Source organism: Argentina silus (assembly GCF_951799395.1).
Source record: "Argentina silus genome assembly, chromosome: 17".
NCBI lineage: Eukaryota > Metazoa > Chordata > Actinopteri > Argentiniformes > Argentinidae > Argentina > Argentina silus.
In genome coordinates this window covers 1,103,087-1,121,471 of record NC_139671.1, presented here as the reverse complement: position 1 = coordinate 1,121,471, position 18,385 = coordinate 1,103,087, and the positions used below count along the sequence as shown (strand labels likewise).

General features: G+C 49.5%; 1 protein-coding gene across 1 annotated transcript in view; it reads left to right on the top strand.

Annotated features, from left to right (window-relative positions):
* Positions 1-6,540: 6,540 nt before the first annotated feature.
* epb41l2 (erythrocyte membrane protein band 4.1 like 2) overlaps positions 6,541-18,385 on the top strand; it is a 72,695-nt gene continuing 60,850 nt past the window's right edge. Inside the window, 1 exon segment of the mRNA XM_083688737.1 lies at positions 6,541-6,625. The gene's annotated coding sequence lies outside the window, so the exon portion shown is untranslated.

The window sequence follows — 18,385 nt, the reverse complement described above, 5'->3', positions numbered from 1 at the left end:
CAGTACACAGTACACAGTACACAGTACACAGTACACAGTACACAGTACACAGTACACAGGCCATAGGATGAGTCAGCCTAGAGCTCCACACGGCTTCCATTTACTCTAATAGTTGAAGTCAGAACAGAAGTGGTTCCTCTCGCTGAATGGTTGGTTGTTTTCTCTACCTGTCCGGCTGAGAGAAGACAACAGTACAGCCAGGAGAGACGTAGCCAGGAGAGACGTAGCCAGGAGAGACGTAGCCAGGCAGTACAGCCAGGAGAGACGTAGCCAGGAGAGACGTAGCCAGGCAGTACAGCCAGGAGAGACGTAGCCAGGCAGTACAGCCAGGAGAGACGTAGCCAGGAGAGACGTAGCCAGGCAGTACAGCCAGGAGAGACGTAGCCAGGAGAGACGTAGCCAGGCAGTACAGCCAGGAGAGACGTAGCCAGGAGAGACGTAGCCAGGCAGTACAGCCAGGAGAGACGTAGCCAGGCAGTACAGCCAGGAGAGACGTAGCCAGGAGAGACGTAGCCAGGCAGTACAGCCAGGAGAGACGTAGCCAGGCAGTACAGCCAGGAGAGACGTAGCCAGGAGAGACGTAGCCAGGCAGTACAGCCAGGAGAGACGTAGCCAGGAGAGACGTAGCCAGGCAGTACAGCCAGGAGAGACGTAGCCAGGCAGTACAGCCAGGAGAGACGTAGCCAGGAGAGACGTAGCCAGGAGAGACGTAGCCAGGCAGTACAGCCAGGAGAGACGTAGCCAGGCAGTACAGCCAGGAGAGACGTAGCCAGGAGAGACGTAGCCAGGCAGTACAGCCAGGAGAGACGTAGCCAGGCAGTACAGCCAGGAGAGACGTAGCCAGGAGAGACGTAGCCAGGCAGTACAGCCAGGAGAGACGTAGCCAGGAGAGACGTAGCCAGGCAGTACAGCCAGGAGAGACGTAGCCAGGAGAGACGTAGCCAGGCAGTACAGCCAGGAGAGACGTAGCCAGGCAGTACAGCCAGGAGAGACGTAGCCAGGAGAGACGTAGCCAGGCAGTACAGCCAGGAGAGACGTAGCCAGGCAGTACAGCCAGGAGAGACGTAGCCAGGAGAGACGTAGCCAGGCAGTACAGCCAGGAGAGACGTAGCCAGGAGAGACGTAGCCAGGCAGTACAGCCAGGAGAGACGTAGCCAGGCAGTACAGCCAGGAGAGACGTAGCCGGGAGAGACGTAGCCGGGAGAGACGTAGCCGGCAGCAGCAGGAGGAGCAGGCAGGAGGAGAGGCAGCAGGCGCTCTTTAGCCTCGATGAACCCAGAGACCGACGCCCTGCTGTTAGAGAGCACTGCAGGGCATGGGTTTCAATCACACACACACACACACACACACACACACACACACACACACACACACACACACACACCACACACACACACACACACACACCACACACCACACACCACAGTACGCCACACCTCAGACCAGCCCAGAGGACACATAATGTGTTCTAATGAAAAGAATAGAACAGAATAGAATCGAATAGAACAGCATAAAATAGAGCTCTGAGCCAACAGAGTAACTGACAAATACTAAATAAATATATACTAATAGATAATAGAAATCAGTCCACAAGCCAGGAATATGAATACACCAATTTAAGCACACATGTGTTCTAGGTAACTGCTGTCAACGTTGACGTTTAAGCCACTGTAATACCACTGTTATGACAGTGATATGTGTCTATGGTCTAGGCCTACATAGGCCCACACAGGGAGGGACCCAGGTCCTCTGAACAGGCCTGTGGTTTGTTATCATGCCAACGACGTCCAAAACACCTGAAGCGTGTACTGTACAAAGTTGAAATGTGAGATTAAAAACGCTAGCTTTATTTCCTTGTCATTTCCCTACCCTCCACGATAAAGAACAAACACCACACCCACTATTCTCCTCACCCTCCTTAGGTAACACACCTGTGTTGTGGTTCTCAACCAACAATCCTGTGAAAACTGCTCAGGGATATCCTTCTCTCTCTCCTTCTCTCCCTCTCTGTATACCTCTCACGCCTTTGTTTGTGTTGTGTCACCCGACACCGCCCGGATGGTGTTTCAGGTAGTGGAGGAGGAGACACCTGTACCTGCCCTAGCTTGGAGAGAACAATGGATATAACGACGGGACCAGTTGGGCGACTTGTTCTGCAGACAGGTGAAGGCCTGGAGTGTGTTTACCTGAGGTGACCACGTCAGCTGGAGAGCAAGCGACATCTCAGGTGAGTGAGCAGATGAAACAACTTTATTTGCGCAAAGTTCCTCCAGGTAGAAATGGAGGTAGGCCTCCACCAGGTATAGAATGCAGGGGAGGCTGGTGGAGGTAGAAATCGGAGGACGGGCTCATCGTAATGCATGGAATGGAATGGTATCAAACGTGTTTGACATCCCTCTTCATTCCAGTCCGTGCATTCCTTTCTTGATTTCCACCTCTGCCAGCCTCCCCAGGTATGATGTCTCTGTCATACTGGCTACAGGCTCCTGAAACCTACCCAGGCTGCACACAAAGCTCAAGCTAAGCTAAGTTAGCATCAAGAGGATTTACGTGCAACAAGAGTCACGCTGCTCCCAAGTCGCCTGGCTACTCCTAAGTCGCCTTGGATACTCCTTCATTCTCTCTCTCCTTAATCCACCTTAAACGAGCCCTCCTCATTGGTCAGCAGTAACGACACCAACAACACACACACACGCACACACACACACACAGCCGTTCTATTTTCAGTCCCTGAGATCTGCCTGGTTGCTGTCGGAGACGAGCCTGACCTACAGTCGTGCGTCGGTTACGAGAGGTGAGGTTGTAGCTCCGGCCCCATGTACAGAGTATCTACAACAGCGGCATTCAGCGGGATATGCGGCGTCCAGATGGTGGATTGTGATAATTCTTGGGACTAATCCCCCGTGGAGAGATCCAGGACAGCCTTGTGTAAGGATATCACCAAAAACAACCATCATCACCGGGTCAGGGAGGGCAGGGCGATTCTCTGGTGATTCTCCTGGGATATCACAGGATCAGAGATGACAGGGTGATTCTCTGGTGATTCTGCTGGGATATCACAGGATCAGAGATGACAGGGTGATTCTGCTGGGATATCACAGGATCAGGGAGGGCAGGGTGATTCTCTGGTGATATCACAGGATCAGGGAGGGCAGGGTGATTCTGCTGGGATATCACAGGATCAGAGATGACAGGGTGATTCTGCTGGGATATCACAGGATCAGAGATGACAGGGTGATTCTGCTGGGATATCACAGGATCAGAGATGACAGGGTGATTCTCTTGGCCCAGTATTTCAAAACTTTTAATCTGGATCAGAATTATCATTCTGATTCAGATTACAAATGTTGAAATACTGGGCCCAGTGGATCAGAGATGACAAGGTGATGGTGATATCACAGAATCAGAGATGACAAGGTGATTCTCTGGGAGCAGTATTTCAAAACGTTCCACCTAGATCAGATCTATCTGGCTGACTTTAGTAGTCGTATAGGGCAAATCAGCCATCTTGATCTGATCCTGGACAGCACAAAAGAATCTGGATTATTCAGATTCAGATTACAAGTTTTGAAATACTGGGCCGAGAACATCAGAGACGATGGGGTGATGATCTGGTAATATCACAGGATCAGAGATGACGGGGTGAATCTCTGGTGAAATCTCTGGTGAATCTCTGGTGAATCTCTGGTGAAATCTCTGGTGAAATCTCTAGTGAATCTCTGGTGAAATCTCTAGTGATTCTCTAGTGAATCTCTAGTGAATCTCTGGTGAATCTCTGGTGAAATCTCTGGTGAATCTCTGGTGAATCTCTAGTGAATCTCTGGTGAATCTCTGGTGAATCTCTGGTGAATCTGTTTTATCAGGCTACTCAACCAGGACTAGGGTCTCTGTGTGTCACTGTGTAAACACTGGGTCATTGCTTGTATGTGTCTTAACGGGGAACAACATTATCGAGGTGAATTATTGTTTTTCCCTTCTTCTAAATTCGACGTGGATGTGGTTTTATGTAATCTCTTGAATAATTTAGATTTATTAATAATAATAATAATAATAATTGAGATTTAATATAGATCAAATACATAGATCCACTAGTCTAATTCTCCCTCTGTATCTGTTTTTTTTCTCCCGGATCTCCTGGGACGTATCGACGGATCTGCCTGTCCACTGGGACCTAACTGGGACTATGCTCCTCTCCTGCTGGTGAGTCTGGTGACACTGTTACTGTTATGGTGATGTGGGGTGACGTGACCCTAATTCCCGTGACTGAGCTGAACTGAGTCGAGCCAAGCAGGAGCCGTGCTAAGCTGGCCTGGCTGCTCATCAGGGGAGGCCGGTGGAGGTAGAAATCGAAGAATCAGAATTCTTTTATTTGGCCAAGTATATTTGCACATACAGGAAATTGACTCGGTGAGGTTGGTGCACGGCACGGAATGAGGAATGATACCGTTTCTCTTTCCATGCCATGCGTTACAATGAGCCCGTCCTCTGATTTCTACCTCCACCAGCCTCCCCTGTTACTCATCCACCATAGTCGCTGTTGAAGCAGTGGTGGAAGGGACCGTGTGAGAGGAAGGTGCCTGGAGCCAGGGCAGTATGGCGGGGCTGGCCCGGGAGTGGCCCGGGAGTGGCCAGGGCAGTGTGGCGGGGCTGGACGGGAGTGGCCCGGGAGTGGCCAGGGCAGTGTGGCGGGGCTGGCCCGGGAGTGGCCCGGGAGTGGCCAGGGCAGTGTGGCGGGGCTGGACGGGAGTGGCCCGGGAGTGGCCAGGGCAGTGTGGCGGGGCTGGACGGGAGTGGCCCGGGGCTGGACGGGAGTGGCCCGGGAGTGGCCCGGGAGTGGCCAGGGGCTGGACGGGAGTGGCCCGGGAGTGGCCAGGGCAGTGTGGCGGGGCTGGACGGGAGTGGCCCGGGAGTGGCCAGGGCAGTATGGCGGGGCTGGCCCGGGAGTGGCCCGGGAGTGGCCAGGGCAGTATGGCGGGGCTGGCCCGGGAGTGGCCCGGGAGTGGCCAGGGCAGTATGGCGGGGCTGGACGGGAGTGGCCCGGGAGTGGCCAGGGCAGTATGGCGGGGCTGGCCCGGGAGTGGCCCGGGAGTGTGTGGAGCACCATGCTGGTCGTGTGACGTGCTACTTTGGCAGTTGGATGGACCATCAACATGTTAGTTTCTGTTTGAGCTGCAGTAATACTATACTATGCTGCGTGTGTGTGTGTGTGTGTGTGTCAGCTCTGTTTGAGCTGCAGTAATACTATGCTGTGTGTGTGTGTGTGTGTGTGTGTGTGTATTATAAGTCAATGCTTCAGCACGTGTTTAAAAGATGGGATCAAGGTTTTGCTTCCTCACCCTGACCTCCCTCATGACCTTAGTTGTCCTTCAGACGTATAATTCCTCCTTCATCTCATTCCTGCTCTTCTTAACGTCATTCTTCAGTCTCTCTCTGTGTGTTTGTAATGTGGGTGTCTGAAAATGAGCATGCTTAGGTTTGACCTTTCAGCTGTAGGCTCTCAGCTCTGACATATGATCTTAATCACATGACCACGGGGGCGACCCACAGTATGACCTATCTAGCTCCTATAATCCATCCACACACACACACACACACACACACACACCCCTGCACACAGTGTGTGGCATTCTTAGTAATGACTCTAAGTAACTTAATGTCCCCTATGCAGTACAAGGATGTCCACATCAAGGTTGTAAACAAAGCCAAGGCTATTGATCCATCACAATACAAATTTAAAGTGGATGCTCAAAATGATGATGGTATTTTGGACCCAAATTCAATATTAGCTAAGTGCTTTCACAGCATCCACTGATGTTGATGGTTATTGAGCATTACAGCATAATGGAGATCAGCCGGCAGGGGAAACTACTAATGGTGCTGCTGTACCCTATAACTAACGGTCCCATTTGTTTTGGTTTTGTCAAGCAAAACCTTGAGGTGCTTTGACAAGTCAAACTATGCCATTTATAGCATTTACAAAGTGACAATTTGACATGAGATTGGTGTTCTTGTGCATCAGAGGAACGTACTTCAACACAGGTACACAAAATAAACAGCATGATAATACCATTCCAAGTCCTGTGGAATATACCAGTGTATGTCGACAAACACAACATGAGTCACAGGGATATACAAAAAAAACGGCTTTATTTCATAGTCGATTTACCAATTTTGATTACAGTCCCCTTATAGTCGAAAGTAATTAAAAGGCGATAACTACTCAATTGTGTTGTGGCCATGTGATGTCAATGTAGCTTCTGTAAATAACTAAAATAACTAAAGTAGGTCTAATGTTGTAATTGCGCCATACTTTCAGTAGTGGGCGCTGCTTCACCGTACTGTACCACCGGGTAAATGTAGGCCACCAATAGAAAACCCACGGTTGGAGCAACCAGTGATATTGTAGGTTCTGCTACTGTAAAACCATCAAGCCAATGGGCATTGAGAATCACGTGTTTTTCAATAAACTGGGAGGAGCTGGTGTATGATCGACAGAGCTGGCTTGCCTCCCAGACAGATTTTGGTCTGGGAATTTCAATTTGAGATTTTAGGTGGTGGACCTGGAGCACATTTTTGCGAAACCACGCGTTGACATTTTTCTCCGATCTCATCTGAACTGCATCAGGTAAATTGATTGATTGCACACGTGATCGTGAGACTGGCAGACTGGTGAAGGTTGCTAGATTGGGAGGTTCATGGTGGAGTCAGTGCTGGTAAATGGTTGTTTACATCGGTTGCTAGATAGATAGGCAGTTGTAACACACACAGATTGAGGTCCATGCTTGCCTAAACCAGTACTTACCATCATCACAATGTTTTCCTCATCGTAATGTTTGCATCATAACGACCTGACTACAGGCTACACTAACTCGGTTTCTGATCGTCAGTTTTGCTCTGAAAATCGACGAAATAAATAATAAATCGTATTTCTAGTTGTTCCTTCCCACGTTGGTGGCGAAGGGGGCAAATGCATGGGAAAGCTGATGATGGTATTTCCCCCCAAATCCAAAACTAGCTACAGCGTCCACAGCATCCACTAGTCTTATCTGTTTCTGGTAAATCCCATCAACCGATACTGTGTTTCTTTGTGCGGCAACAGCGTGCTTTATATAAACCAGATTAACCCTCCAAACCATTGCTGACTAGTATGATGTGTAGATCGGACGGAGTTAGCAGGCACCGTTATCTGTTTCTCTCAAACGAGGCTGGCTATCTCCTGCTCCTCTGACTATATAGTGAACCTTTACCTAGCGAGATATGACTAACAAAACACGCTTTTGCTACTCGCTGAAGTTGACTTCTTTCTGCCGTGTTTCAGGACATCGCAGGGTGTGTGGAGCCGTGCTAGCTAGCGCCAGCGGGACGGAGACACTGTTGATTATCAACCAGCAACATTGTAAAACGTCCCGATTTCACGTTTCCAAACAGCGCCGCCTTGTAATACTGCCTCTGTCTATCCATTATCGTTTGTGAGATGAGAAAAGCTTTTAGAAAAATGTGATTCTTTCACCATATCGAAAACACACTAACAACATACGTGGATTTAGTTGTCGGTGCAGTAATCAGCCATTTATCAAACGTTTGATGGAGGGGGGGGGGGGGTCGCTAACTTTCGGACCTAAACTTGTTAATTAAATGTCCACGGAACTTGTCATTGATTATCACCGCCAGCCACAGCGGTTGGTTTGCTCATCAGTCGAGGCTGACTGACTGTACTCCCTGGCGCCATCTTAAGATCCCCTCAGCTCCGACTCCGATCCGGTGATGATGATGATGACAACTCATACTAGTTGGACGTGTGCAGTGACAGATAGCCTGTCATGTGGAATTTGACCGTCAGCAACTCTCCCTCTCTCTCTCTCTCTCTCTCTCTCTCTCTGTGTTTGTGTGTGTCTCTGTCGGTCTGCCTGCCTGCCTCTCTCTCTCTCCCCCCCCCTCTCTCTCTGTAATAATGCTACAGTCTGTGAAATGTGTAAAAATCCCCACCAAGTCCATATAGGATTGTAGCTACAGTGTAATGACAGATGGATACTTCAGGCTGAAGAGAACGCCACTAACAGACACCTAAATAGCAGGACAGGCTATTGGAAAGCAGCCAACAGTGATTAAAAAACCAAACCTCACCCAAAGCATAACTATAGTGGTAGTAGCTAGCTGCCCCCCCCCCCGGCCTTTAGCCTACACCATAATCCCTGTTTTTGCCTCAGTCGGCAGTAAGAATGGTTTTAGTGGTCCTTAGTGGAGGGGAGGCGAGTCCTATGTGCATTCAGCCTACATTTCCAGGTCTGTGATCTGGCCCGCAACGTTACATAACTTCAATTCATCCTATTATATCACACAGACAACAGCAAACTATGTAAACAGTACACCATGTGATCTCTACCCTAAGTGAGTTATACAATTTGCTTTCAATCATCGTGCATTTAAACGTCACAGGTTTTTGTCATGTGATATGATATAGCCTTAGTAGTAAGCAGCCTCATACATGTCACACAAAGCTGTCATTGTCAGGTGGATGATCAGTCTGAATGAAACAGATAAGACAATGGTGTTTATAATCCAGATTAGCTGTAACCCTCTTTGAGGTGTGCTGTCTGTCTGTCTGTCTGACCATACGTGTGTGCAGATCGTCATCACTCCTGGGTCACATGTTAACCCTGCCTGTGTTCACCAGATGGTGGATGAATGATTGAATGAATGAGTGAGTGAGTGAGTGAAGTGAAGGAACGAATGAATGAATGAATTGATAAAGCTTACTTTAGTAAGCCCTAATGGCCGAATATACGTGACTCAGTGTAGGCGTTAGGCTTCCTTCTGGGAGGGTTGGTGAGAGAGAAGGATGGATTGAGAGGAAGCAGGGGATGACTGAGGGAACAGAGAGGGGAACATAGAGGCTCATTGTGGCCTGTTGGGTCAGACGTCCTAATGAGACTGTTAATTGTTTTTTTTGGGCGCGGGGGAGGGGGGGGGGGGGGCGGTGTCTCCTAATTACACTAGCTAGCATGTCTGTAGCGACAGCCCTGCGCAACACTGGACCGTTGGACAGAAGGTTATTGTGTGAAGAGCTGTTGTTGTTGTTGCCTAGTCAGAGAATGCTGCAGAATTACTGAGGGTGAAACACTCATCAACAGACATCCTCGTCCTCGTGTCTTCATGGATGTATGGGTGGATGACAGGAGCTGAAGGATTTGGTAGAGAGTTACGTAGGGTGTGTTTGGGAGGGAAAGCAGGAAAAGAATGCAGGGTTAATGAGGGTAGGTTCATACCTTGATGAGCAGCTAGTCTCTTCATTAACCAGCCAGTCTCTTCATTAACCAGCCAGTCTGTTCATTAACCAGCTAGTCTGTTCATTAACCAGCCAGTCTGTTCATTAACCAGCTAGTCTCTTCATTAACCAGCTAGTCTCTTCATTAACCAGCTAGTCTCTTCATTAACCAGCCAGTCTGTTCATTAACCAGCTAGTCTCTTCATTAACCAGCTAGTCTCTTCATTAACCAGCTAGTCTCTTCATTAACCAGCCAGTCTGTTCATTAACCAGCTAGTCTCTTCATTAACCAGCCAGTCTCTTCATTAACCAGCCAGTCTGTTCATTAACCAGCTAGTCTGTTCATTAACCAGCCAGTCTGTTCATTAACCAGCTAGTCTCTTCATTAACCAGCTAGTCTCTTCATTAACCAGCTAGTCTCTTCATTAACCAGCTAGTCTCTTCATTAACCAGCCAGTCTGTTCATTAACCAGCCAGTCTGTTCATTAACCAGCCAGTCTGTTCATTAACCAGCTAGTCTCTTCATTAACCAGCTAGTCTCTTCATTAACCAGCCAGTCTGTTCATTAACCAGCTAGTCTCTTCATTAACCAGCTAGTCTCTTCATTAACCAGCTAGTCTCTTCATTAACCAGCCAGTCTGTTCATTAACCAGCTAGTCTCTTCATTAACCAGCTAGTCTCTTCATTAACCAGCTAGTCTCTTCATTAACCAGCTAGTCTCTTCATTAACCAGCCAGTCTGTTCATTAACCAGCCAGTCTGTTCATTAACCAGCCAGTCTGTTCATTAACCAGCTAGTCTCTTCATCAACCATCCAAGTGTCTTTTTAGAGGACGGTTAGTACTCTGCTATTAGGTGGATTGCAGGAACTGAAGGATTTGGTAAAGACTTCTGTAGGGTGTGTTTGGGAGGGAAAGCAGGAAAAGCCACGTGGAGTACTATCACACACGCTGCTCATGTAGAGCATGTTATCTCTAGGTAGTGTAGACACATGTCCCCTCTCCCAGACCCACAGATACAGGAACTGGTTCTCTTATCTGTCTGCAGGTGCACCTTGGAGTGGGTGACATCATGCTTGCTTAGCCCTGCAGACTTGCCTTGCCCTCTATACCAGTCTGTGGTTAGCCAAGCAGGTAGAATGTTGGTTAACTTAGTAGAACGTTGGTTAGCTCAGTAGAACATGGGCTAGGTCAGTAGGTAGAATGTTGCTGTGTCTTCCACCTGTTCTGTTTAGCTAGCCTCTCCTAGCATGGAAATTCTAGTCTCTAGCACATAGAGTTGACTGGACTTGACTAATTGTGGCATTCTGTGTACTTAAGAACTGCCTTTCAACTTGAGTCTCTCTCTCAGTCTACAGACAGTCACTCTCTGACCTTAATTAAACCACGGAACATTCCAGTGCTCTCTGGCTACAGATAGCAGACTTGAATTGACTTGACTTGACTGTGTTGCAGTCTGGTTTAATTACGGTATTCGTCTTGACCCCTGTGTACTCAGAGACCCCGGTGGAACCTCCATTAAAACACGTCTGTAAACCGGCTAACCCTTCAAGTCTGTCAGCCGGAACACTGATATGCCAGGTTTAAATTGTAGCAAAAGAGGCCGAAATACCAGAGAGCTCAGACTCTCAAATCTGACTGTCACCTCAGGTAAGAACCTCAGCTTGTGATTGGACCAAGGTGCTGAGAGGGATTTAGGCCATCATCTGATCCTGCGGTGAAGGAATTTCCTGTGGAAACACCCTCCGTGTCACTGCATCCCAGCGTGCCCTTGTTAGCATGGAGGCTACGCAGAGACATGGGATCCAGGAAGTCACCACCATCCATACCTCTTATACCTTTAACACCGTTTTTAATTCATGAGAGAGAGACAGAGAGAGAGACAGAGAGAGAGACAGAGAAAGAGACAGAGAGAGAGACAGAGAAAGAGAGAGAGAAAACACCTCAGGAGAAAAGGGTTGAGAATTGGGACACAGCATGCCTCCCTCTCTCTCTCCTAATTCTGCTGTGGCGCTAGAGAGAGAGAGAGAGAGAGAGAGAGAGCGAGCGGGAGGGAATGAGAGAAAGGGAGAGGGACAGAGAGAGAGAGAGAAAGTGTGAAAGAAAGGGGGACAGAGAGAGGGATGGAGAGAGAGAGGAGGTATTGCCTAACCATGTGGAAGGGTAATGGGAACACCCAGTGTACAGAGTTCTGTGTTCCCCACATCCTGACGCCCTGCCTGGGACACTGTTGTTGCTCTCCTGGGTCTGTCACAACAACGCTTTAGCCTCCTATGGAACCACTCATCTCACTAAGACAACCCGCCCGCCCGATGTCAATCCAGACCCCAGTGGCCTTAGCTAAGCTAGGCTAACTCGCTGTTAGCCTCTCACCAATACAGACCCCAGTAGTGTTAGCTAAGCTAGGCTAACTCACTGTTAACCTCTCACCAATACAAACCCCAGTAGTGTGAGCTAAGCTAGGCTAACTCACTGTTAGCCTCTCACCAATACAGACCCCAGTAATGTTAGCTAAGCTAGGCTAACTCACTGTTAGCCTCTCACCAATACAGACCCCAGTAGTGTTAGCTAAGCTAGGCTAACTCACTGTTAGCCTCTTACCAATACCAATCCAGGCCCCAGTAGTGTTAGCTAAGCTAGGCTAACTGATTGTTAGCCTCTTTTTAACTGTTAGCCTGGGTCCAGACCTACTACAGATGTGCTTCAGTGGAGGCTGGTGGAGGTAGAAATCGGAGGATGGGCTCACTCTGTAATGCATTCTGTAATTGGAATAGAATTAAGGAATGGTATCAAAGCCTCGGATGGAATGAGGAATGGTATCAAACACACGTGATTGATGCCTCATTCCATGCGTTTCAATGAGCCCGTCCTCCTATTTCTACCTCCCCCAGCCTCCCCTACTGTCTGTGTCATGCCGTACATTATGGCATTGTTAGAATGATAGCTATACTACCTGGAACCAGGCCAACTTCATTTAACTCATACGGTTTGAGTTGTTCATGACAATGACAGCCAAAACCACCGTCCCAACCTGAGGCTGTTGGTTCAAATCTCTGTTCATTCATCTGAACATGCTAGCCGTCGACCAATTGTGACCATGAATTACACACCTCAGCGGTCTAAACCGTGTGTGTGTGTGTGTGTGTGTGTGTGTGTGTGTGTGTGCTTGCTATAGCTTATCTAAGGAGCCGCGCTATCTGGCCTAGCCTTATGAATGGGAGCAGTAATGCAATGTTCTGCTCATTACGGCGTCATTGGGGGGTCGGCGCATCTCAGCCAGCGTCCGGCTTTGAAACAGATAGGAGAAGAATCAGACCCGGGAGACGGCCCTTAACTCGGGAGGCCCGCGGTTCTGCCCGCAGGTCGGCGGCGGTCCAAGCGTAGTTAAAATGGGATTAACCACGGGAGCCCGATCCTGCCGGGGACAGCTTTCCATGTCAGAACAGAACAGAACAGCGCAGGGGCAATTTGGATCAAATTATACTCGTCTTGGAATCTAGGAACGAATTAGTCTTTCGGAAAGTCATGTAGCAGTTTAGTCCGTTCACCGCGGCAGCTCCAGCGGAGGTCTCGGTGTGTTCCCGTGGTGTGGCGATCTATGTCGCTAGCTATGTGGCTAGCTAGTTGCAAAGTCGCTGGAGACATCCACACAAACGCCCGATTTAAAAAATAAATAAATAATCGGTTTTAACTGTATTAATGACTGGTCACCTCACTTGTACTAGCACAACACGTCTCACTATTTTTACAGCCTCCTGTGGAGCTTTCGAAACACCCTTGCTATGTTTGTCTCCAGATATTTTCATTGCCATGGTGTTCTTTGATTGTCGGCATCACAATCAAAGAACACCATGGCAACGAAAATATCAAAATGAGCAGAACCAGCGTATTAGACACCTGTTGCCTACCTGAGCAACAGTTCCAGGGTTGCCATGGTGTTTTTTCATTGTCCCTTTGAAGAAGTTCTGGAATGACTGTTTCCCCTTTCTGTTAAATGCCTCAGCTGAGCTGGCTGTGGGTGGTAGGCAGACCTCTGAATCGGATACCGGCAGCGTAGACATTTGAAGGTGAAGGGGCCTAGGTCTGTACGTGCTCCGGCTTGCCCCACATGAGGCTAGCTAGCCTCTCAGGCTGCTGCTGCTGGGAGCCTACAGGATGGGGGACAAAGATAAGACCCCAAGCTGTACAAACAAGATGTCTCCTCTCCTCTCCTCTCCTCTCCTCTCCTCTCCTCTCCTCTCCTCTGCCCACCCCTCTCCCCTCCCCTCCCCTCTCCTCTCCTCTCCTCTGGTTGGCCCCTGGGAGCCTGAGAGTTCTGTTGCTGCTGTGGTCCCTCACCCCCCCCCCCCCCATCAGGAAGCTGTCAGATCTCCTCCTCTATAGGTCCATGCCAGAGATCAGAGCCCAGCATTAGTCTCTGCCAGGGGGTCCCCCTCTCTCTCTCCTCTCTCTCTCTCTCAATGTCTGAAAAGTGGCCGTCCTCACCGTGGAATACTAATAGCCACTCGTGCGAGTGTGTGTGTGTGTGTCCGTGTCCGTGTCCGTGTCCGTGTGCATGTATAGAGAGGGTCCTCCAGGTCTCTAATCCACCATTAGGAAGAGAAAGCTTTAGTGACCCGGGGAGCCTGTCCATTGTTACTCCTGTCTTTAGGACGGCCAGTGTTCTCAAGTTCTCAGTGCCTCAGAGGGCGAGGAGGTCCTTGACTGCCTTCGTTAGCCTGGGGGTTGAGATGGGCGTAGAAATGCGAGCCTCCATGTCAAAAGACGACCAGGCTGTGGAGAACCGGTCTGGACTGTTTACAGGGTTGGGGGGGGGTTAGTTGTTGTTGTTGTTGTTTACAGGGTTGGGGGGGGGGGGGGGGTTAGTTGTTGTTGGTGGTGTTGTTATTGTTGTTTACAGGGTTGGGGGGGGGGGTTAGTTGTTGTTGTTTACAGGGTTGGGGGGGGTTAGTTGTTGTTGTTGTTTACAGGGTTGGGGGGGGGGTTAGTTGTTGTTGTTTACAGGGTTGGGGGGGGGTTAGTTGTTGTTGTTTACAGGGTTGGGGGGTTTGTTGTTGTTGTTTACAGGGTTGGGGGGGTTTGTTGTTGTTGTTTACAGGGTTGGGGGGGTTAGTTGTTGTTGTTTACAGGGTTGGGGGGGTTAGTTGTTGTTGTTTACAGGGTTGGGGGGGGTTAGTTGTTGTTGTTTACAGGGTTGGGGGGGGTTAGTTGTTGTTGTTTACAGGGTTGGGGGGGTTAGTTGTTGTTGTTGTTTACAGGGTTGTGGGGGGGGTTAGTTGTTGTTGTTTACAGGGTTGTGGGGGGGGTTAGTTGTTGTTGTTGTTGTTTACAGGGTTGGGGGGGTTAGTTGTTGTTGTTGTTTACAGGGTTGGGGGGGGGGTTAGTTGTTGTTGTTGTTTACAGGGTTGGGGGGGGGGTTAGTTGTTGTTGTTGGTGTTGTTGTTATTGTTGTTTACTTTCCGGGACATGATAAAATATTCATCGTCAGTCACACACAGGATGTCACACGGCCATATACTTCCTGTTTCCATCGCCTGAATGAGACAAAGAGCCCCTGTGTGTGTGTGTGTGTGTGTGTGAGAGAGAGAGAGACACACGCACACAGACAGACAGACAGAGAGAGAGAGAAAAGGGGGATGAGAAGAGGAGAGGGATGAGGAGAGGAAACAGCTAGGCCTTGTTGGGAAGGAAGGAAGGAGTGTGTCACCACAACACCACTTCCTGTTTCCCTGGCCCCCCCCGGGTCAGAGGTCGGGGGCTGACAGTGGCTGATTACAGGAGGAGCAGGCGTCTCATTGGTTGGAGTATAAACATGGCCGCTCTGTCACCATGACAGGCTGCTGCTCTGCTGTCACATACACACACACACACACATACACACACACACACACACACAGGCACACACACACAAACACACACACACTGTCTCTATCTCTCTCTCTCTTACACACACACACACATACACACTGTCTCTCTCTCTGTCACACACACACACACACACACACACTGAGCTGTTTGTATGTTAGCACAGGTCACAGGAAGGTTCTTATCACACATTGTGCCCAGAGGAACAAGTCAGAACAGTGTTTCAGTTTGTAATTGATGCATATCATTACCAAAGACATCCCTGGAGTAAAAGATATATAAATATATATGTATCTCTTCATAAGCGCCTCGCCCGAACTTGATTTGATCAAAGCCACCGCTGTCACATTGTGCAGAACAATCAACATTTTAGATGTCGCTGAAAAGCTCCTGTATGAACATCCAGTCTGTTATCTCAACCATATGAGTGTGACGTGGCGGTTTGTTTAGTTGTGTTTTGCACGGAACCTCCTAGAATAGCATAATGGTGTGTCTACCCTGTGGTGGGGTTTCCATGGGAACCTCATGCACCTGTGTGGGGACGGCCCCTATGGGCACCACACGCGCGCACACACACACACACACACACACACACACCCTGGGGACTGGTTGTCTCCACGCCTGGCTGGTCTAATGGGAGATGAATAGGGAGTTTAGAGGGACAATGGCGGTTATGAGAGATTGTAGTATTCAGATATGAACACTCAGCCATTCACTGACACAGAGGGGAGGGGAGGGGAGGGGAGGGGAGGGGGGGAGGCTTTATTACTGTTTAAACACAGGCCGCTGTGTGTGTGTGTGTGTGTGTGTGTGTGTGTGTGTGTGTGTGTGTGAGAGAGAGAGAGAGAGAGCTTGTTAAATTCAGTAACTTAAATGAAAGCCAAACCAGAGCGAGAATGTGTTTGTACGTGCGCGTGTGTGTGTGTGTGTGTGTGTGTGTGTGTGTGTGTGTGTGTGTGTGTGTGTGTGTGTGTGTGTGTGTGTGTGTGTGTGTGTGTGTGTGTGTGTGTGAGAGAGAGAGAGAGAGAGAGAGCTTGTTAAATTCAGTAACTTAAATGAAAGCCAAACCAGAGCGAGAATGTGTTTGTACGTGCGCGTGTGTGTGTGTGTGTGTGTGTGTGTGTGTGACACCATGCTGGCCTGCCAGTGTCAGTGTCATGGTTGTTTTCGGCCTCTCTTTCCTGGTGTGTGTGTGTGTGTGTGTGTGTGTGTGTGTGTGTGTGTGTGTGTGAGGTGTGTGAGGTGTGTGAGTGTGTGTGTGTGAGGTGTGTGTGGTGTGTGTGTGTGTGTGTGTGTGTGTGTGTGTGAGGTGATCTGCAGGTCTTGTTCCTAAACGCTTCGCCAGGTTGCTGTTTGTCGTTACATCTGTGCTGTGGTTGGCCACAGCAGCGTGATGTCACCCTGCAGGCTTAGAGCCCCCCCCCCACACACACACACACACACACACACAAACTCACATTCTCTATCTCTCTGGTTTGGCTTCCATTTAAATGAGTTTAACTTATACACATACACATACACACACACACACACACACACACACACACACCAGGGTTGTACATGTCTGTGTGCGCTGGGTAAGCCTGTAATCCTGGTGAATGTGAAAATGAATATTGAATATTATTTTTGACGGCAGATCGTGGGGTCCTGCCCTGTGAGAGGGCCAGATGGAGGGGCAGTAGAACCAGGGAAGATTACAGCAGGCGAGGCTGGCAGAGGTAGAAATCGGAGGACAGGGGCTCATTGTAACACACAGAGTGGAATGAGGAATGGCCTCAAAACATGTGTGTGGTCGGGTCACGCGTGTTTGATAGCATTTCTCATTTGATACCATTCCACACATTACGGTGAGCCCCTGTCCTCCGATTTCTACCTCCGCTAGCCTCTCCTGAGGTGGTTGGTGGTGCTCAGGTAGGCTAGTAAAGATCCCCGCCCACACACACACACACACATGATGAGACACACACACACACAGTAAACACCAGCTCTAACCCTACAGCTCTGTCTATCCACCAAACACACACTCACACACACTCACACACCCTTGGGCCACTGTGTGTGTGTGTGTTTGATTGATACACAGAGCTGTAGGGTTAGAGCTGGTGTTCACTGTGAGATATATAGGTTAGATCTTAATTACACCCTTTGGCTTTGGAGGCTGTGTAAACCAGCGGGTCACGTGATGCACTGAAAGACAAGAGGAGTGTTTTCAACCCATTACAGAACATTTACTCTCCCTCTCTCTCCTCCCTCCACAGGCTGTTAGTAATCCCTTCTCTATAGTACTGTTGACTGTGTGTGTGTGTGTGTGTGTGTGTGTGTGTGTGTGTGTGTGTGTGTGTTATATTCCAAGACCACCGGTCTGCCCTGACTTAGTGCTCTCCCACTCCCTCTCCTCCGCGGGGCTGGCTGAGACATGTCAGGGTCCAGCCCAGAGTTGGCCAACTAAGCGAGGGAGGGGAGTCCTCCTGGGCCTGGGTGGAACCTGGAAGCAGTGGAACCCCGGGTCAGTGTTCTAGAACCTTCCCAGATGTGTTCCCTCTGGAAGGAGGGGCCACGCCCCCACACCTCCAGACGTGATGACATCACTGTCAGTCAGCCACTCGAGACCCCAGGGTTAATCCACAATAACAACAGCCCCCCCCCCCTCCCCCACACACACACACACACACACTCCCTCCATGAACCCCAGCCCCCCTCCACCCCATCCCAAACCCCCCAACCCCACAGCTGTGTGGATCAACATGCTATTGTTTTGGTCTTTGTGGGTGTGGTTCATCTGTATGGTCATAATACTATGATACTCTCACATGCCAAAGTCATTCCCCTCTCCCCTGTCCCCTGTTCTGACCCCTGACCCCTGTCTCATATCCCCAGTCCCCAGTCCCCGCCCCCTGACCCTTTTCCCCTCTCTCCTGACGGTCAGATAGGATGTGGTTATCGTGTCTTGAAGCACCTGAGGGGTGTAGAGATCTGCTGTTTGACGTGTTAGACACAGGAATGTCTGACATTCTGCTTGGCAGTAGGAGTGTTTGTTTAAGTATGATGAGACGTGGATTTTTGACAGCCTCATCAGTAAAGAAACACGTTGTACTGTGATCCCTTTTTTCCCCCTGAGAGCAGCTCTGTGCTGGAAGGAGTTCTGTTCTCTTCATGTCACAGCTGGGACCGGGAAGGGCTTCAGAGAAGCTCTGGTCAAGCCTCACAGTCATGGAGAGGGTGTGTGTGTGTGTGTGTGTGTGTGTGGGGGGGGGGGG